Consider the following 22,827-nt stretch of genomic DNA (forward strand, 5'->3'; position numbering starts at 1 on the left):
GAACACCTTAACATATCTGGTTATCTTGGAAATACACATACATCCAGGTACTGCACATTGGAAACACTGACAACAATTTTTTGGTACTAAGACTCAATGCGCTGCAGATTGACCTGGTGTGGTTTCAGCAGGACGGAGCCTCCTCTCACACAGCTCAGATTTCTCTCCAAGTCCTGAGACAGATTTTTCCTGGACGCTTAATTTCTTCACGTGGCGACGTATAGGGATCTGCGACATATCAACGACGCCTCTTTAATTTCTGACGCGTTATTACTGCCATGGCGTGATGTTTGGACTCTCCGTACAGTAGACGAAAAAGTACAAGCTTTTAACAACCTTGTTATTACATTATATGACAAACATGCCCCAATAAAAACTAGACGCATTACGAGACCTCCAGCTCCCTGGATGACTACAGAAATCCGATCACTGGTGAGAGACAGAGACGAAGCTTTTCGGAAATTCAAGAGACTAAAAAGTGACATAGATTTCTTGCGGTACAAGCGACTAAGAAATATGACCAAACAGACGATTAGAAATGCTAAGCTTAGACATGCTTACAGCCTCATTGAACCTGATATTAGAGCATCCGATATGTGGAGAAATGTTAGGTCAATGGGACTGGGACAATCTAAGTCACAAATTGACAACACTATTTGTCTAGATGATTTAAACAATTACTTCACATCCACCACTACCCACGCACCTGACGCCGCAACGAAACAACAGAATATTAATGAATTAATCTCTACACCCGCCCCAGCACGAGACAAGTTCTTCTTTTCCTACATAACACCTTCTGACGTAAAATCAGCACTAAAGCGCATCAAGTCAAAATCACAAGGAGTAGACAATATAAATATAGAACTTCTGAACAAAATTATGGACATAATTCTTCCGACACTAACCCATATATTCAATGCATCCATAATGACTTCACATTACTCAGACATATGGAAAAAGGCTATTGTTCGTCCCCTTCCTAAAATTAAGTTACCTGTAACACCTAATGACTATAGACCAATTAGTATTCTTCCTGTTCTCTCAAAAGCTTTGGAAAGAATTGTGCACAAACAACTGACAGATTACCTCAATACTCACAATATTCTTGACCCTTACCAATCAGGCTTCAGAACGGGACACAGCACATCGACTGCACTGCTTAAAGTGACTGAGGATATACGTGAAGCTTTAGACAAAGGACAGATCACAATACTAACACTTTTAGACTACTCCAAAGCCTTCGACACTGTAGACGTTGACTTACTAATTGCAAAATTAAGAGTACTGCATTTTTCTGATAATGCGTTAGCGTGGATGGACTCCTATCTTCGTGAACGCCAACAGTGCGTGTCTATTAATAATCGTTATTCCACTTGGCGTACCACGAAGACTGGCGTACCACAAGGCTCTGTCCTAGGACTTTTACTATTTTCTATTTATATTAATGATATTTCTTCTAATCTAACATCCTGCCGACACCATATTTATGCTGACGACATAAAAATCTATCTGCATACTCGACCTAACTACATAAATGACGCCATAACTAAAGTTAATGACGACTTGAATTCTATATCCATATGGTCGAAAACGCACGGACTTAATTTAAATGCAAGTAAATCGCAGGCAATCTTAATAGAACATCAAAGATCGAAGTGTGAGAAACAAAATTTGCCACCGATAATTGTAAATAATACTACTATTCCATACAGTACGACTGTGAAGAACCTTGGTATTTATATGGATTGTCACCTGGAATGGAATGAACAAGTGAATCACACTTCCAAAAAAATATTTTCCATTATTCACTCATTAAAGCGACTGAATCACTTTCTTCCTGATAAATTAAAATTAATCCTTGTACAAACACTCGTGATGCCACACTTTGACTACTGCGATATTATATTAAGTAACCTAAATGCAAATTTGAGCAACAGGCTACAACGTGTGCATAATGCGTGTGTCCGTTATATTTGTAATATTCGTAAGTATGATCATGTTTCCCCGTCTTTCCAAACTCTGTCTTGGCTAAGGCTAAGCGATCGACGAGCCCTGCATTCTCTTGTTCTCTTATTTCAAATTCTGCGCACCGCTACCCCAATCTATTTGGCTTCTCGTTTCCAAAATTTATCCGCATATCATCAGCTAAGTACAAGATCTCATCATAACAATTTACTCATTATACCCTACCACAAGACATCTTTATATTCTTCATCCTATACAGTTTCAGTTGCTAGAAATTGGAACTCGCTTCCGAGTGATATAAGGGGTTGTTGGACAATAACTTCATTTAGGTCAAAATTACATAAATTCTTACTTAACAGATGAATTGCTGATTAATATGTGTTACTTATAATGAAACTAACATCTGTCCATTCTTATTATTATTATCATTAATTTCTCTAAATAGATTTACAAAACCTCTAATGGCAATTACATTAATATTCTCATTATAGAAATATAAAATATATGTATTCTCCCTGTAACATAGTCCTAGTAAGGTTATATTAAATTAAATTTTCATCATTTTACTAGCTATTTCAAATATTAAATTAATTATAATTCATTGAATTAAATTAGCTCATAAATTAAGTTACTACTTTACCTTATAGATTTATCTAAATTTAAATAAATGTGTAGTGAAGAATATTGCTGGAGAACCTTTTAAGTGTAGAGTAAATATTTGTAATTTAAATTTATGTATTGTATTGATTAAGGCTGGTTGAATGGAAGAGAAGGCCTTATGGCCTTAACTCTGCCAGCGAAAATAAAACATTATTATTATTATTATTATTATTATTATTATTATTATTATTATTATTATTATTATTATGTCCCCTGGCCTAGCACGATCACCAGACCTTGCACTCTGCAATTTTTTTCTATGGGGGCATCTTAAGGCTGAGGTGTTCAAACATCGGCCAAGGACTTTGCCAGACCTAAGAAATGCAACACAGGAAGAAATTGATCGTATTCCTCAAGAAATGCTAGTTAGAGTAATGCAGAATTTCCGAAGTCGCATTCAACAATGCATTGACAGTGAAGGACACCACTTGAGAGACACGTTATTCAAAAAATGAAAAATTCCCACTGTTAAGATATCATTCATATTAATAAAGTTTTCTTATTTTGATCCATTTGTTTTTTATTTAAACTTTAAATTAGGGAGGATGTTTTGCCGCACTCTTTATATACAAAATATGTACAATGTTATATATATATATATATTATGTGTTCCCAAGAAGTCGACACTAGGTATTTATTTCTTTATTAATAAGAGAGCTGATGAAATAATGATGATGTATGAGGTCATTAAGAAGAAACCTTCACTACAGCCGAGTTTTTTTTTCATCGCAGTTGTCATAGAATGTTCTATACTGGACCGATTCAGATTCAGAAAGGAGTAAAAGAAATTGTTAAATTTTCGATGCATAATGAGAACTTGAAACTAGTTCAGTAGTCAAAAGGTACTTACTTTGAATTCTGTTCAGGGTATTTTCACATGTCCATACGAATTAGCTAGTTGTACTTAGAATTTCCGTCCTCCGCTGTAACGCCTCGGAACACACCACTTCCACTGTTATCATCCTGTTTTATCTGTCTTACATAATATTGAAACAACGAACTTATATAAGCGAGGAAAAAACTAATAATAACAAAGCACAATGTCTTCGCTTTTTTTTTTGTTTGAAGATGTACTTAATTAAGAATAAAATTAGTTAGCTGAAAAATTGCATTTGAACTTTATTAAATAATTATTCCAGTAATATATAACGTATCAGTTACACATTATTTCGTCAGTTTCTTCAACCATAATTGGAGTATTTTAACACGAGTAAAATGTTTAACGATTGCCAATTAACTTACATTCTTTTCACTAACATCTGATATTCGATAAATTGATGTAATGATGAAGTCTGAAGGTGAAATTTTGGCGCGTCAAGTGAGTCGGCTATTGCCAAATGAGTGACGAAGAATTACACAATTGTTATGTTAAGTGTATTAGATAAGAGTATATGGCGTTGCACTACTGAGAAATTTATATTTTTTAATGGCAGATAATTTTGTTTCAAGTATGTTGTATCACGAAGAGCTAAGTAAAATATCATAAAGGGATAGAGGCTGTAATGTAATGTATCTACCGGTACTAGAATATAACATTAACATTATATCCTTATCAAAACAACAAGGAAACTGAACGAAGAACGTAATATTCTGGCTACAGGAATACGTCAAATACTTACGGCTGCACAGCAGTTAGACTTAAAGAGTGCACGAAACAACTTCATTTGACGTTGTACTTTATAGTATTAATTATTTTTATGTCAAATTCTCTGTATTGACCTCTTTCTATTAGTAATTTTATTTTAAATTATGTGTTGTGCTTTTCAGTCGCAAAAGGATATATCGGAAATATTAGTTTTTCTCTACTTGACACTGCACTTTCTTTAGCTCATAATTAACACAATTAATGTTGTTTGAAATTGAAAGATTCAAGATATATACAGTAATACAATAGTATGACATTAGAATGACAAATTTCAAACAAAATGCTTACAAAGGCCCTGTAGACATGGAAAACAAAAACGTTACGAACTTACTGTATGCATCAACCAGTTAGCAGTATTTGCTTTTGTTAAATTTATTTGTACATCCTTTAATATCGATGGTCACATCGCGTATGTAGGTTCTATTGGATATATCACTAGGTCTTTTTTTACTATTGTTGAGTTCCTATTTATATTGTCGTGTGTTTCAGTTGACTTGTGTCCATGTAACTGATATTTAGATTTTGATCAATGTTTATGATATCGGCGATGCATTATGATATGTAAATTTCCAATCCGAAATTTGCCTTTGTGACAAAGGGAAATCATGAAAATTTTCCAGTCAAATTGGTCGGTCACGGGGTTTGAACCTGGCATCTTCCGAATGTGAGCCTCAACCATTAAAGTCTGAGCCAGCTCGCTCGATAGTACAGGGACATCATTTTATTTTTACTTCAATTTTTATTGTACCTGAGTTTTTGAATATACTTCACTCCCACCCCTTCTACTAATGAAGTTCCATCTGTCCTCCAGGCAGAATCAAGGCCGCATATAGTAAAGAGCACTGAGTTAGTGAGTATAGTACGTTCCAGAAATATGTTCGCGTTTTCCAGTGACGAAAGAGCTTTCAATATTGAAACATATTTTCGCACAGGCAGGCTACTGTCCGTTTGCCTACGTCGCATCCCGATTTCCCCCACCTGCTTCTGCACGCCCCTCTGTAAAAACTGGGCTGTCTTAGCTCTTTTCTGAAAACATTAATTTCTGTTAGGAATTGGTCGTTTACGTAATATTATACAACTGTTTAAATTAACTTAAATAAAAGGGCGTCGTTAAGTAATTAACTGTCACGTGATTTCTCCCCTTTCTACGATCGTGCGGCATAACTACTTGGACGGACAGTAGATAGCATGTCTGAGTAATTTTATCTGTGCGGGTCGGGCAGAAGTGAAGATTGAATTTACAGGACGTAAGGTAATCTTTTATAGAGTAGGTACAGAATTATTTCAACATGAGTTACTAGTACGAAGGACGAAACTGGCAATTGGAATTAGATGCAATAGTCTTCAGTGCAAACATATGCACAAAAGAACTGAAGCCTGTATCGAAATGAACGGCCACCATTTTCAAATATGTGTTTAAATATCCATATTATGACTATTTTCCAATTTAACTTCATTCTCTATATTGTACGCTAATGTGCAGTAGACAGTATAATAGGCTATACACTGCACAATGAATACGTTCGAGTGGATAAGTCACTTCGTGAGTAAAAACACTTATTGTTAATAGAGTACTGCATATTGATTAAACAAAAACCTTATGAAAATTATCAAAATCAAAATCGCGACATTTCCTAGTTTACGTAAATGGATGAAGTACTTTCTTCCCTCCTATACCTAGTAAAGTGATTTGTTTGTATTTTACAGCAGTATCATCGAACTCCAGTCGTGGAAGTGGGTAGCGAACGGTATTTTCGGTTCTCTAAAGGTATAGCCAGGTTAATATTAAAAATGTTAGTAAAAATAAAATGATGTCCCTGTAGTATTTCTATCAATACGTTTATAATGTCAAAAATTGTTGTCACAGGAAAAATGTTATAATTTTATAACAACGCAATTTTCTGTTGGTATATAGCCTATAGTAGACAGGAGCTTAACTTCTTCTATCATAATATGCTGACATTTTGTTTCTAAGCATGGATTTCATTCAGTGATAAGTTTTTTTTCTCTTTCTAACACTTGATCGTAAAATAATGGAAGAATTATCGCGAATTTTGTTTGTAGCCTTTCCTTGAATTTTGTATCGTGTGAAACACGTAAAACATTATGACGGGTTTTTCAATAGCTGCAACACTGTCCATTTCTTTTTTGCTATACGAGAATTAAACAAGGTCTCCCTTAAAGAATATTTCCGAGAAAATTCGTGTCACTACGTAGCATAGGTAATTAACTTGCATTTTACTGCTTCCCTTCTAGAGAAACAGGAGATAGTTTTCGTGAGATCATCACAACTGAAAGTACATGTGTGTGTGTGTGTGTGTGTGTGTGTTTGTGTGTGTTTTCCCATTTAACGTCCGAACCATTGAACCAATTTTGGGAAACTCTATAGGAAATGACTGAATGGTAGTACACTCGTCACATTTTACAAGTATGTAGTATGCTTATTGTCAACAAATCTAAAATGAAGCATGTTTAACGTCTGAAGCAGAGTAAAGCAATAGTGATGTACATACAGCTATGATCTATTGTATCGTGCAAATTTTAAAACTATAACCAAATCTTATAACTAGACCACGGAACTTCATGCACTAAAAAAACTGAAAATATCCATGTGACTATGCAGTAAACTGTTGAAATAAGCACTAAAAATTGAAATACATGCAGTAAAGAATACATTTCAGAATTATCGTATTAACGATACAAATTAAAATAATTTAAAGTAATAAGTGTTAAGAAGTCATATTGCATAAAATACTATTTTTCCATCAGTAGAAAAAATCTATCTTGAGAAACCCATTTCTTCAATAAATCTTTTCTGCTACTTTTTTCTTTGGGCATGTCGGTGATTAAATAAACTGATCGATCCTGTACTGGTTCTTTGCTTGATTGTGCAGTAAAACTCGTTGAAATGAAAATTTGCATTCCACGACCACGTGACTTCATTGTCGCAGGTGTTTTGTTTCTATGAAATCAGTTTGCACTAGCAACATTGTCTTCACAGCAGTTTCATGACCTTAATACGTGACTTTATTATCACAGGTTCTAAATACATTCATTTTTGGTTCTACGAAATCAAGGTAAAAGGCGATAAAAGCCTGAATGACATCTATCCGACACGTATTTTCACCCTGGCTCCTGAGTAATTACAGTTACACGGCAATTATGTATGCACAGAGCAGCTAGCCTCATGTTAAAGTGGGAAAAGACCCAACTTATACACTAGTGACAAGTATCGATTGTCGTAGCAGCAATTTCATGTTCCCAACACTAATTAAATAATTTTTATATTTCTTGGAAATTTTATTATTCTTGTTTTTAACAGAGAAAATTTTTGAAATTATATATTAAATCGGGAAAAGAAGGAGGTATGTTAATATGTACATTTAAATATGCAAAATAAAAATATAATGTGTATTTAAAATGGAAAACCCTCGAAATATTCATTTATGCAAAATAAAGTTGCTTCATTAGAACGTAAAAACCATGATCGACAAAGATCCACTTATACTTTTTCAATATTCCAAATGCGTAAAAACATACAATTGCATGAGGTCCCGCGGTCTACCCATAACAAAAAGTAACGGTGGCAGTGTTAGTTTAGTTGGTGGTAATATTATTTTATTTAACGTACCTTTCAACTACAGAGGTATTTTAGTGTATAAATTCAACGTGAGCGAGAAATGGTCAACATATACGGCATCTGTGGTGTTTGGTCTGAACATAACTCCAAAAATGGTCGATTGCTCTTGTATTAAGTTAATATTATTATCTTAAGTTTCGTTCAAATGGATCCTCTAACGTAAATTAATGTTTTGCTAAGTTTTATGCCAACTTTCTTAAGCTGATTTACATTAAGTTCGTGTAAGTTGAACCTCTTAATTTCACACTAAGCCTTGTGTAAATTGATCCCGTACCTTTACATTTATAACATGCCAAGTTTAATGTAAACGAGTCGACTGAAATATATTTTATATTTAATTTCATGAAAATGGATCATCGGACATTGATTTGATTCTAGGCTTATTTCCATATTTTGTCTTGATTTGAGTCTTCTACCGTTAGATTGAAAATAAGCAAATTTTGTGTAAATGTATCTTATTGTCTGTTTGGTAATTTTTGTGTAAATGGGAGTGAGATTAAGTTGATACTTCACTAATTTCGATTAAAGAAGACCTCTGAAGTTTGTTTCACTCTAACTTTGTGTTGGATTGTTTTTCTAGCTCTGTGTTGACATTCCACTAATTTCGATATAAATAGGTTCCCTTACGGTAATCTAACACTATTTGGTTTTTGTACATGGCTTTTATACATGGCTTTATGTTTATGATACTCAGAGTTGCGTGAAAGGGGTCCTTATAGCGAAGTTTAGTTAATGTTTAGTTTCTTATAAAAAAACACGTCCTTTCACACCAGAGTTTAAGATTTAAGAAAATAATACTTGATTAGTAGGCCTACTATTAAAGAAAAATGTAGTTATTGACTTTGTTCAAATGAAACTAGAAGTAAGATGTTACCCTTTGCTAAGTGAATGTTACCTATAGTAAATAAAAGTGATTTTTTTGATAGTGAAGACAAAATACCTTATTATAATAATAGCGGACAGCTAGCAGTTCTGCGCGCGAACGACGCTGGTGCTGCTACCTAGGCGGCCGGTGTGGAGATACTCGTGAAACAAGCTGTAATCAACTGCAATGTATATTGTTGTTGGGCTAGTTAATAATTTTATTAATTAGTGTTGTGTTAAAATGTCAGGGTGTATATGTGCTATTTATAATTGATACAAAATTACAGCATTAAAAATTGCTCCAAATCGTACGGCATCATAAAACGTGAGTCAACAACATTCTTTAGTAGGCCTAATAATTCCTTCGTCTTTGTATTGATAGAAAAACACAAATTACCTTTTTTATTTAGACCTAATAAATGAATAGAAGTTAAAATTTACGGTATTGGAAATTTTAGGGTTTTATCAAATTGTTTTATTGTTGTCCACATACCTTTACTAATTATTACAAGCATCAGATTACTGCCAATTTTATCTTTGCAGTTGTCAGCAATGCGTATATAAAGCATTATTGTAAATTCATTCTTAATGTCAGAATATTGATTTTGTCTCACTAAACCAAAGAAAAAATATGTAACAAAATTACGGAAAGTAATATGAAGTATGTAATATTTCTCATAATATGCAGCTTTGATATAAAATAATTTTACATTAAATACTATCCAACATTCTTAAGTGTTTCATATATTATTCCACATTAGTAACTCACGTTTTAAACAATAGTCCGAATCCTGCTATGTTAATATTTGTATTTGAGGACGTAATTCCACTCCGCTCCGCTAGATGTCAAGTCTGCGATATTTCGCACTCACGTCAATGCTGCTAGTATACAGCTGTCCGGTATTATTATAGTAAAGTATTTGGTGACAATTAAAATTTCTTTATTAACCATTGGCAAAACTTCATTTCTCACACTAGTTTATTAAACCGTGTCGGACTGTAAAGAAAACACACTATCGCAATGTCCATATTTTATATGTTGTACAATATTATAATAGGCTATTGTGAAATTTTGATTAAATTTAATTTTCCTACCGATTTTTTGTATTGTTCTATTAAAATTATAGCATATAGCCTATTAATCTGTTGTATCCTATAGGATACTTTGTGAATTTAAGGGTTAATAACATTGTGCGTGGTCATTTTTCGCACCTACGTCACATTAACAGCACGTGCAAGTAAATTACATATCGCATATGGTGTGGCCAATGAAATGTTATCCATTTTCTTTTATGAATACAATATTTATTGGATAATAACTTTTTACAGAAAGGTATCACAACATGCACTGAAGTTTGCATGGTTACTGTCGACGCAAAACATGCTCAATATGTCGACCATCTTGTCATAAGACCTCCTCAAGGCGAATCTTCATGTTATTCGCCACTTTCCTGCACAAGTCCTCTGTCATTACGTTAAAAACATTAATGATTGCTGGACGCAACTGTAAAAGATTTGTAGGGTTTTCTCGGAAATTTTTTTCCTTCCTAAACCCTCACAAGAAAAAGTTGCAGGGATTCAGGTCAGGACTGTGTGGCATAGTAAGTATGTGTGGAAACTGGAAATGTAATATAACGTGGGGTAACCTGGACCATAAACAAAAACAAAATAAAAGTACAATCTAAACTTTGGTATCAGTCCTACTTTTTAATGATTTAAAATAATAAAGAAACACTTAAGAAATGGAGTAAAAATTGACACTTTAAAATATGTTCAGAGCATCTGAAATCATGATTTAAATCCTTTTTTTTATGGTCAAGTTTACCCGAAATAGTTAATTTCAGAGGAAATAGCGAAGGAGTACACTATATGATACACCCAATATAAGATTTTCTCTAAAAAAAATCTGGCATTCCCTCTCCATACAAAAATTGAAATGACACTCCTGTTTTGCGTTGTTATTAAGCGAAGTTTTCTACAATGCGTCTTCTTAAGTTGATTTTATGCTAAATCTTGTACAGAGGTTCTCTCAAACTGTCATTTTGTAAAAATTGTATTAGTGGAAGGAACCTCCTGAACTGATTTTACGTTAAGTGGGTCTTTACACCCGTGTGCGGCCGCCCATGACCTTGCCCCATACGCTACAATCTGTTCGCATTCCTGCAGTACTTTATGTTGCATTATTTACCAACACGGCAGCGTGACTCAGGCTTGCCACTTGACACACAGGTTCGCGTCCTGCTGTCTCGCGACACAACCGAGCAAGACTCGACACGAGACAGGTGGCCGTCGCACATCGCCGAGGCATCAGCTCCAGGATCGACACCACTTTCGCGTAAGCACTGTGACAAGCTACTCCGTTGTCGAAACTGGGAGCGGAGTCGTACTTCATAACTATGTAATTTAATACCACTATATTCAGGCATTCACGACAGGTCAAACGTACGGCAGAACTTGTTCTCTAATCTCGGATGGGTAAAGTGGAAGCAGTAGTACCTGGTTTGTTTTAGGAAAGGAAGAAAAATTTTCGCAAGAAATAAGGAAGATTATGGACCTTCCCAGGGATAAATAGTAGCTTAATTATAATTGATCGTATAATTGATTAAGGTGTAAGGTCATTACCATTCTTAACTCTGTTTCAGACTTCATTCATAGTTTTCTGTCCAAGAACATGCCCTTTTATGGAAATCTAGCATTCTCCAATCTTTCCTATTTTACGCCTTCCTCTTTGTCACCGCATACGATCCATATATTTTAATTTGTTTATCATCTGATGTCTTCTTCTGCCCCCCCCCACCCAACTTTTCTCTCGTTCACCATTCCGTGCAGTGCATCCTTCAGTAGGCAGTTAGTTCTTAGCCAATGATCCAGCCAATTTCTTTTTTACTTCTTTATTTATTTATTTATTTATTTATTTATTTATTTATTTATTTTATTGCTAATAAGTTTGAAATGAATACAAGTTAATAAATACAATGAAAGATAATCTAGCCCACTCCTGAATGAGTAACACTCGTGCTCAGGAGGGGATTCCAATACAGACAAAAATAAAATTAAAATTGAGAGTGAATACAGATTAAATAGTGTTTAATATGTTTAAACGCAAACTATAAATCCAATACAAATTTTTTCTTGATCAGTTTCAGCATTATTCTTTCTTCATCCACTCTTTCTAACACAGCTTCATTTCTTATTTTGTCTGTCCATTTCACACGCTCCATTCTTCTTCATATCCACATTTTTATACATTTAGCATTATAATAATTATTTAGACAACTAGTTACAAAGCTTTTGTCATCTAGTCTTCTGTCAAAAAATCTTAAAGTTAGAATTTATAAAACAGTTATATTACCGCTTGTTCTGTACGGTTGTGGAACTTGGACTCTCACTTTGAGAGAGGAACAGAGATTAAGGGTGTTTGAGAATAAGGTTCTTAGGAAAATATTGGGACTAAGAGGGATGAAGTTACAGGAGAATGGAGAAAGTTACACAACGCAAAAACTGCACGCTTTGTATTCTTCACCTGACATCATTAGGAACATTAAATACAGACGTTTGAGATGGGCAGGGCATGTGGCACGTATGGGCGAGTCCAGAAATGCATATAGAGTGTTAGTTTGGAGGCCGGAGAGAAAAAGACCTTTGGGGAGGCCAAGACGTAGATGAGAGGATAATATTAAAATTGATTTGAGGGAGGTGGGATATGGTGATAGAGAGTGGATTAATCTTGCACAGAATAGTGACCAATGGCGGGCTTATGTGAGGGTGGCAATGAACCTCCGGGTTCCTTAAAAGCCATTTGTAAGTAAGTTACAAAAGTGAAGCTTTAGTAACGAGAGGGTCAGTTAGAACAAGACCGGAGGAAGTTTTCTAATACCCGAGAGCTACTAAAGCTAGTTTTGTAGCGTGTTCACTACAATATTTTATCCACGTTTCGTCTATTTAACGAAAATTATTTTTAAAATGTAGAAAAATAAATGTATAATAATTTGTAGTTCATTTGAGTCGATCAAAGCCTACTTGATTGTATAAAGAGCCGTTTTCAAGGAAATGTAGAAAAGTGTGATATAATAGTACATTATGCAACAAGCCTATAATGGTAGTAATTAAGACGCGAGTATGTTTATGAAACGAGCGCAAACGAGTTTCATAATTTTCATACGAGCGTCTTAATTACCATTATAGTCAAGTTTCATATGACTTTTTATGCTCGACCATATTGATTTTTTCCGGCAATTGGTGAAATGAATTTGCGGGAATGTGCTTGTGAAAAGCTGGAAGATGAAGGTGAATTGATGTTAATTTGTGTGTTGTTTTTTTCGACTGAGTTTAATATTGTCTAATCTCGCGCTAGTTGTCTTTCGATTGCATATCCGAGGATACTCGATACTTGCGCTTTCATATTGCTACAATGGTAGTTTCTGATTGGTGGAACACCTGAACTTTAATGAATAGGTGTACTTTAATGAGGTCCAGGTGTATAATTACTGCATTTCGGCATGGTCGAGCATAAAATACTTCATAACGCGTTGCTATGGAATCTCACTATAGAACAATAAAGTCAAAGTTTTGCAATGTAAAAGTGTCAACTGAAGTTCTTCTTTCGCAACATCAGTAGATAAAATACTTTAAAGAATCTGTATGTTAGACTCACATATACATTTTCAATATAGTGTAATAACATCATTCATACCTAGGATAACAAAGCATTGCTGACATCACTAACATTTAACAGTTGATTTGGTAGCATGCAATAGTATAGAAAAGATTGATAAATTGGGAACTTACTAGTGTTAATTATTAAAGTACGTGTGGCTTACAGCTGTTTTGGTGGATATACCATCGTCAGAGCCTATTATTTTTACTTTTCGAGGTAAATTTTCTGCATGACTGATTGAGGTTCAGAAATACTTGTAGTTCAACCTTAAGCAAGTCAAGAGAACAATTATTTCTTACATCTGATCACTTAAAATTCATAGCATTATAAAAATGAATATCCGCATATAGGTCCAGAAGTGTCTATGTTGAAAATAATTATATTGCTGAGAAAAAAAAACCTGGATAACCCTAAAATTACGGAAGACGTATTTTAAAGTAAAATAGCATAACAGTACGGGAAAAACGTACCTTATAATCCGGAAATCATAGTCCTAGAGAAAGCCCATACTCTGTTGGATTTTTTTTTCAGTTTCTTCCGATTCTCTTGTAATCGTTTCGTCAATTTTCTTCCATTCACAATCGTAAAAGACTGAATGTGTAAAATCTTAGTACAACATTCTTGTATCCACGCCTATGTAAAAGAATGAAAACACAACTGTTAGAGTCTACCCATCTATGAAAGTCAATCGTTAACTAGCCAAATAAAATCAGACTGTAGTCCATCCAACGTAGGACCCGCTCTTAACGTATATAAATATTGTATGTATATTACTCCACGCACATATTCGAATATCCCTACTTCAACCTGTTGTTATGTTGTAGCTTATTTATTTCAAATTTATTTTTCGTATTTATACGTCTCTGTTCGCTATACATCCAAAAAAAAAAAAATGTACGATACACATTAAACAAATAATTCAGTTATTTATAGCTACATTTTTACATTATGCGACAAAGACAGTATTATAGTATTATAGTGTGGTGTGCTGTAACTGCAAAACGAATCTTAGGGCCTATATTTTTTTCAAAACGTAAATTCGGAGAGTTATAGCACCCAAATACGCACGCCATTTTTTAAACGCTCTTCTTCCGTTCACCATTCCTTCCAGTGCATCCTTCAGCTGGTAGTTTCTTCTCAGCCAGTGACCCAACCAATTCCTTTTTCTCTTTCTGATAAGTTTCAGCATCATTCTTTCTTCACCCATCCTTTCCAACACAACTTCATTTCTCATTCTATCTGTCCATTTCACACGCTCTATTCTTTTCCATATCCACACTTAAAATACTTTTATTTGTTTTTCTTCATTTCGTCGTAATGTCCATATTTCTGCCCCATACAATGCCACACTCCACACAAAGCACTTCACTAGTCTCTTTCTTAGTTCTTTTTCCAGAGGTCAGCAGAAGATGTTTCTTTTTCTATTAAAAAACTTTTCCATTGGTATCTTCCTTTTGACTTCCTGGCTGCAGCTCTTGTTACCGCTTATACTACACCCAAGTATTTGAAGTTGTTCACTTGCTCTACTGCCTCGTTTAGAATTCGCAATTTTACCTTCTTTATTTTTCTTGCGACAACCATGGTCTTCGTCTTGTTTACAGTTATCTTCATCCCATATTGCTCACAGCTATCATTTAGCTCCAATAATATCACTAAGTATCGTTTCCTTTTCTGCCAACAACATGATATCATCAGCAAATCTTATGCATTTTATTCTTCTTTCTCCTACTTTTACCCCTCCCATGTTTTGAAAACAGTTCTTCATCAAATTCTCCAAGTAGATGTTGAACAGGGTAGATGATAAAGGGCATCCTTGTCATACTCCTCGCTCTATTTCACTTCCTTCAGATATTTCTTCTCCTATTCTGACTTTGACTCGTTGTTTCATATTATATAGGTTAATGAACAGCCTCCTGTTTTTCCACTCCACACTTATTTTCTTCAGGATGTCCATCAGTTTGTTATAGTCCACTCTGTTAAAGGCCTTTTCTAGATCGACAAATACTATATACACTTTTTATTCTCCTCTAGGTATCTTTCGCCGATTATTTGTAGTAGTCCAATTTCATCCCTTGTACCTTTACCTTTTCAATTAGATAAAATACGGATATTTTCAACAGGATTATGCGTCCAAAGCTGTGCAGTAACTAGTAGCAACCCTTACCGTGAAACGAGTGGGCCCAGCTTCAAATGCTGGTTGGGACAAGTTACCTGGTTGAGGTTTTTCTGGGGTTTTCTCTCAATCTATTAAGAGCAAAGGCTGGGTAACTTTCGGCGCTGGACCCTGGATTCGTCTCGCTGACATTATCACCATCATCTCATTCAGATGCTACATAACCATAGCAGTTGATAAAGCGCCGTAAAATAACCAATTAAAACAGGATTATACCATTTTGAACAACTCAGTCTAACAGAGATCAGTACACGTTTAAAAATAAAATTATGGGCATGCTTTTATTAATCAATAATTATTATTATCGGAAAACCGTTGAAAAATTGACAGTTATTGGTACAAGTGTGGAGTTGGAACTGATTCAGAAGGGACCAGACCTTGACGTTGATGATGGCATTTTGCGTACAATGTACAAAACTCAAATTTCTCTGTTATTTGGATGTATATTAAACGATTTCATTTAGATATGCCATTTTAATGATAGTTCAAGAAAATAAACTATGGAGTGGCCACGAACTCTCGTTACCCCTATGGAAAACATAATAAATATATATTTTTGTTTCTGCACAGTAACGTTAAGGTACAGTTAATGAACTCAAAGATGCTGTGAGACTTGTTTTCACTCATGTTGCGCCAGCAGTCGTACGAAAAATTGTTCCCCAAAACTTGACGACGTAATATTATCATTGTGATGAGAATGGCGATGCATGCACAGAGTCTTTGAATAATTTTTATTTATGGTTTGATCACAAAAGAGCATCTTAAATTCATGTTCAGTACTCAATAAATAATTCTACAAAGAATTGGCGTTCATTTTGTTTCTTTAATACAGGGATAGCGGATCTTTGTAGCCATTCTGTAAAAACGGTAATATCTTGCTCAAAGAAATGATGAATGCTTAGAGCAGTGTTTCCCAACCTTTTTCGCTTCGGGGAACCCTAGAAATGTTTAACTAAACCTCGGGGAATCTCGGTAGCCCGACTCGTAGTGTTTTTACCTAGATCAATGTATAAGCTTGTGTTGCACAGTAGGTGATTCATATCACATTTAAGCATATTACAATTTGTACAAAAATTAAAACAATGTTTATTTAATAATGTTATTCATAGAAGGACATTCACCTTCAAGTTAAGTCTTACAGAAGCCATTATTAACAGATTCTGTATTTGTAGGGCCTACATATATTTGGGTAAAATCATTTTAAATTTGCAAAACATTTTTAAAAAGATTAACCCTCAAATGAAAATAAACAATTCCTCAAGTGTATAATTTGGTTTCATTGTCAGTTCAGTGTGAAATTTGTGCTTGTTTCTTATAAGAGAATAGATTTTATTCTAGGTGGCAATTTTGAAAAGCAAACTCGAAGCTTCTTTGACGGTCAAAAGCTTTGAGCTTTAATGTTTGTGAAACAAGAAAACGTTTGTTTACACAAATAAGATATGCAGGATTGGAGCAAATATGTTTGAAACATTCTGTGAGATTACAGGAAACTCTTTTCTCACTATTGACCAAAACATACCTAAAGATTGTTAACTGAATTTCACTTTTTATGTCCGATCATATTTCAGTTCAGCTAATTGCTCTTCCTCTTCTAAGCTCAATAAATTTTCTATACTGCTAGAGCAATCAATGAAAAGGATTCTTGATCCAGTCGTAAATGTCTGTTGATAAAGAAGAGAAATACTTGTCAAAATTTTCCGACAGGAATTCCAGATGGTCGGAAATTAGTAGTATAAAATCTTTATGCTTGAATGGTTGAGTCTTGAACTGAGATAAGTATGGAAACATGTCAACGGTACCTTTCAAAAGATGCTTTTTCCAGCTAAGTTCGTGCAGTGTCTGACAGAAGAAAGATATGGTTGAATTACAATTGTTCATGAAAGATTTAACAGTATCCGCGGAACCCCCATCATCAGGTCGCGGAACCTCGGTTATGAAACGATGGCTTAGAGCGTAGGAGGAAGTATGCATTACCTTCGTGACACTTATTTTCTTGTATTACCAAATATTATTTGAAGATTTGTAAAACTTTAATGTCAAAATAACTAAGCTTATTAGAGTTTATATGATGCAAAGTTATTTAAAAGAAGAAACTTATTCGTTTGTTGTATTATATAAAATAATTGTACATCTAAGTGTTAATTTGTCTCCGAATTTTTTTCATATCGAACTACATTGAAGTTGTCTTGATTCTATGACTGCAGAAGAAATTAAGAGTTTACTTTTCTTTCGGAATGTTGTGACGACGCCCATGGGCAGGTCTCGTCTTGCTTCATGATTCGATGTACCTGTAGAACAGGTCTGCCTGTGTAGTGAATATTTAGAAATAAATAACATTCGGTTATTGAAAGGTCATGAAGCCTACTTATCGGTAAGAGTTTCCATTGTATCGTTGCTCAAACTTGCAGTTCATAAATAATTCATGTCACCTGACGGCTTCCTGCGAGATTGGATTGCGTCTGATGACGACTAGATCCTTTAACATTTGTGATGGGTAGAGCTGCTATATATCGAACTGCCTCAGACTTCTTCAGTTGCTTTTCACCGAGACATATGCATCACTAACATTTCCGTTATCTTGGAACATTGTGCAAATCTGCATTACTAAAGAATGGTGACTATTTCATAGCTAATTGAAAAATGAGTTCTATTCAGTCAATACTTAACATAAACACAATAAAACATGTTATAATAACATTTACACAGATTTTAAAAACAAACGTTTTCGCCAATTTTGATTGGCATCTTCAGGTCGTGTAGGTCGAATGGAACATGTTATAAAAAGTGAACACTTGGTATATGACGTTAAAAACCAAAGTTACAACTGTAATATCACTTAAAAACAGAGAATAGAATATAGCAAAAAGCCTCCACGATGTGTGTAGAATCACTGTGTTGAAAGAGGCGTGTGTGAACCAAAGGAAACAGCAAAAATCTTCTGTCATTGCAGATACAGTTTTCAAGATAGATTTGAAGATGCTACGAACAGGTCGGTCGTGTGGCCGTTATGGAGAGCAGGAAAAATCCTGTAAATTGTAAGGATAGAATGAAAGAATATTTAGAAGAATTTAAGTATTATTTAAATCTTCTAAAACAATACTTACAAAAAAATGGAAGAACGTCTTGAAATCCATGAGGACGGCGACACGACTGATCTTTACATTAAGTGGTAGCGTATGACGAAAACTGTATACGTTGCACGACTAGTGGATCAATGACCGTTACTTGCGTGTGATTTTAAACAGCGGGTTATTTGAATTTGGGTATTGTTCGTTAAGGAGCGGGCTATCATTATTAGAAAAGGTGGTAATATATAGATCCTCCGCAGCATTCATATAATTATGATTGTTAATAGTCTTTAAGACCTGAAGGGCTTCTTCTATGCCAGTAAGTTCGTGATTAAGGGAAATGAGATGCGTGGCAAACTTTGATATATTCCTATTGAATTTGAAGTCAGAGACGTGCTCTTTGTAACGCGTGCGAAAATTCCTTTTTGTTTGGCCAACGTATTTATTGGGACAGTTTTTACATTGTAATAGATAGATACCGCTATTGGCAAATTTATTGTAATTTTGAATGTTATTGGGAATTATATTATTAAGTTTGTTGTTGGTACGGAATGCTACGTTAATTTGTTCTTTTCTAAAAAGGTTACCTAATTTGTATGACACATTACCGAAAAATGTCATGGGTTTCCAGTGGGTGGTTTTAGTCTTTTTGACAGAACTTATTAAAGTGCTATTAGTTTTGGTTTCTGCTTTAAATTTATTTAAGCGTTTTCTTATCAAATTGTTATTTAAATTCTTATTAAAGCCATTGATTTGTGCTAAATTTACAATGTATCTATATTCAGCCTGATAATTGTTTCTGTTTAGGGGGACTTTGAGCAACCGGTCAACTAGAAAACGGAAATTACTAATCTTATGTGTGTAGGGGTGATTGGAATGAAATTGGATGAAATGACTGGTGGTTGTAGGTTTCCTATAAATATTATAACAAAGAGTGGAGCCTCGAATGGCTATGTTCAAATCCAAAAAGTTTATAGATCTATTATGTTCTGTCTCACAAGTAAATTTTAAATTAGGATGCAGGTTATTAAAACTTTTGAGAACATCTTCGTGGATTGCACTACTACTATTGTAAAGTATGAGGGTATCATCTACGTAACGGACATAGAAGAGTATGTTATACTGAGTAGTTAACTTGGGGGCTTGTTTACATTCCAAACTTTGTAAGAACACTTCCGAAAGGAGACCAGATAGGGGATCGCCCATGGCTAAGCCTTTAGTTTGTAGAAAAATTTTGTCATTGAAAGAAAAATAATTCTGTTTTAAGGAAACGGAAAGTAAGTTGGCAATTTGTTCTATGATGTTGTGATCTATGTTCTTCGATCTTAATTTATCTTTTACGATATCTATGGTTTCCTTAATGGGAATATTGGAATATAGGTTTTCAATGTCCAAAGATATTAATTTGGTATTCATGTTTAACTTAATTGATTTCAAGTTATCAATTAGATGTAACGAATTATTTAAAGAGTATTTATTTTCAAGCTGTAAGGCATTTTTTAAGAAATTATGCAAGAAATTGTTAATTTTGTGATTAGGGGCCCTAACGCTATTCACCACTGGTCTCATGGAAAGTACACTTTTATGTGTTTTCGGGAGGGTTCTTAAAAATGGTGCACAAGGGTTTTGTACCATATATTTATGCGCATTGGAATTCGGGATAATTGTTGAAGCTGATTTAATGGCTTGTTTGATCTGTTTCTGAAATGAATCTGTAGGATCACTTTTTAATTCTATTACATCATTTTTATTAATGAAATCGTTGGTTTTATTAATGTAATCGTCTTTAGTCATTAAAACAATGGCATTATTTTTATCTGCCTTGACATGGATTATATTATTTTCTTTTAATCTTTTTCCTAGTTTTCTAATTTTGTTATTGACTAATTTTGCTTGTTGAGTATGTATATTTGAAGATTGGCTTTTAGAATAATTTTCGATAATTTTGGCTGCTTAGACTCTTAAATAGTCCTTGTTATGATGCGAGCTACTTTGGATAGTGGACTCCGTTTCGATAATGAGATCGTCTATGACCTTCTTAACATCATGGGTAGCATAGTTATGTTTATAACCCCTGTTCAAGATTTGAGTTTCTTCCGGTGTTAGTTGAAGAGTTGTTAAATTGACAATATTATTTTGTTGTGTGGTATCAGTTGTCTGAACTATTGCAGGCTTTTGATTACGAATTAATTCATTTAATTTCTTGTTTAATGTGGAATACTTTTTCTCTAGTAGGGCATTAACCCTCTCAGTGCAAGTGGAATAAGCAATATCTGCGAGCTGACCTAAATTTTTGTTAAGCTGTAAGTGAAGGTCATACAATTTGTTGTTAAGGTGCTCTTTCTTAACATATTGGAATTTTATTTCATTTCTGACCCAATATAACTGCGAAAAGCGTTTAGTTCTTTGGGCTACTGCGGATTTGTTGCGTATTTGAATGGTGGCGTATTTAGGAATGACCTTTAACATAAGGCATTGCTTATTGAACCAAATGTTAGCTTTTGTTGTTAAGAGTTTGGTTTTAGTATTCACAAACATGTTCATGATTTTTGCCTGACTGGCATTAAGTAATTTCAAAGGCATATTGGTTCCGTTAAGTTCAATTAACATTGAACTTAACGGAATCAATATGCCTTTGAAATTATTTCATAGCTGCTTTAAGACATGTTTTCTTCGGTTGTTTTCACAAACTGATATTTATTAATAACATTTCACTGCATTAGGCTCATTGTGCAACTCCAATTCCTTCATCAATTTCTATTTAAAATCTGCGGTATTGGCGAACGGCAACTAATCCATACCTACTACATAGGAGGTTTTCTTAGAGTGCAGTGCTTGCTTTTCATAGAAATACAGTATATCTATCAATAACGTTTCAATCATCTTAGGTCCAGTATGTATCTCTAGTTCCTTCACACATTTATATTTAAATTTTATGTTATTGTTGATCGGCGACTCATTCGTACGTCAGTCAAACGTGGTAAGTTTCATTGAAGTAATGTAAGTGCGCCAAATAAGGCCATGTTAAAGTTTGCTTCGCTGGCATTTGATTCTTTCTCAATGAATCTTTTTCAAATTTAACACAATTAGAAATTTATTCATGAGGAAATGGAAAACATAAGCTTTACTGTTAAATTGTATTATTTGTTATTAAAAATATCGATAATTCAATAAATAGATAATTGGCTTTATTAGGAACAGGGTTCCAAATAAAGCCAACTCTGAATTTCCAAATTTTAGAAGTAAATAGAGTTGATAAACTTCTCACTTAATGGAACAAACGATTGAATAAAAATATATTTTATTTAATATAATAAAGGAAATTGTAAGTCATTAAGAAAATGGCCTTTACACTATGAATAACATAAAATGTTTGAAATTATATCAGAACTCAATAATTTTCACATTCTGGACACTCAAAATGTACAATTTTCTGTTGTTTTGTGATCCCAATACAATGTCGAAGCACGTATCTGCGACAAGTTTCACACAAAATCATATCTCTGATAACGTCCTCCTTACAAATAAAACAGTACCAGCTTTAATAAATGAAATGAATTGATTATTTATTTATTTCACAGGTTTACAATGTCTTTTACATATTCCTGTACCAATTTCAAGAATTTATACTCATTCGCCACTCATCTCTATTCTCCCAGTCTACCTCCTCTAAACCTCTCTTACTCGATGTTCTAACAATTACCTCTGTCCAGGTTAAGTCTGGTCTTCCTCTCTTTGTTCTTCCCGTCGGAATCCATTCATAAATCTTTTTCGGTAATCTGTCTTCCGTATTCTTTTTATATGGCCAAACCATCTTAACTGTGCTGTTATAATGTCTTCTACAAGGAATTCTTTCAGCTTCATTTTTTCCCTCATCACTTTGTTCTAGATTTTTTTCTCTCCTTAGAATCCTTGCAGATCATCCTCAGAAATCCATTTCAGTCGATTGTAATTTATGCATTGTTCTTGATTTCAGATGCCATGTCTCTGATCCATATGTGATTGTGCCTTTTACAATTGAATTACAAATGTTTGTTTTTGTTTTTATTGTAATATCTCGGTCCTATAAAGTATTGTATAATCTTGATAGTGTTATCTTTCCTTTGTTTATTCTTCCATTTATGTCCTCTTCATGGTTGCCATTTTTAGTGA

General features: G+C 34.1%; 1 protein-coding gene across 4 annotated transcripts in view; it reads left to right on the top strand.

Annotated features, from left to right (window-relative positions):
* Positions 1-22,827, top strand: part of LOC138694438 (sialin-like) — a 246,340-nt gene that overhangs the window by 118,559 nt on the left and 104,954 nt on the right. The window contains exon 1 of one of the 4 annotated variants that reach the window (XM_069818144.1): positions 10,988-11,112. The exons of the other annotated variants lie outside the window; for them this stretch is intronic. The gene's annotated coding sequence lies outside the window, so the exon portion shown is untranslated. Of the gene's footprint in view, positions 1-10,987; positions 11,113-22,827 lie in introns of those variants that run through there. 4 annotated transcript variants of the gene reach the window in all.

The sequence above is a fragment of the Periplaneta americana genome, chromosome 2 (assembly GCF_040183065.1).
Source record: "Periplaneta americana isolate PAMFEO1 chromosome 2, P.americana_PAMFEO1_priV1, whole genome shotgun sequence".
Taxonomy (NCBI): Eukaryota; Metazoa; Arthropoda; class Insecta; order Blattodea; family Blattidae; genus Periplaneta; species Periplaneta americana.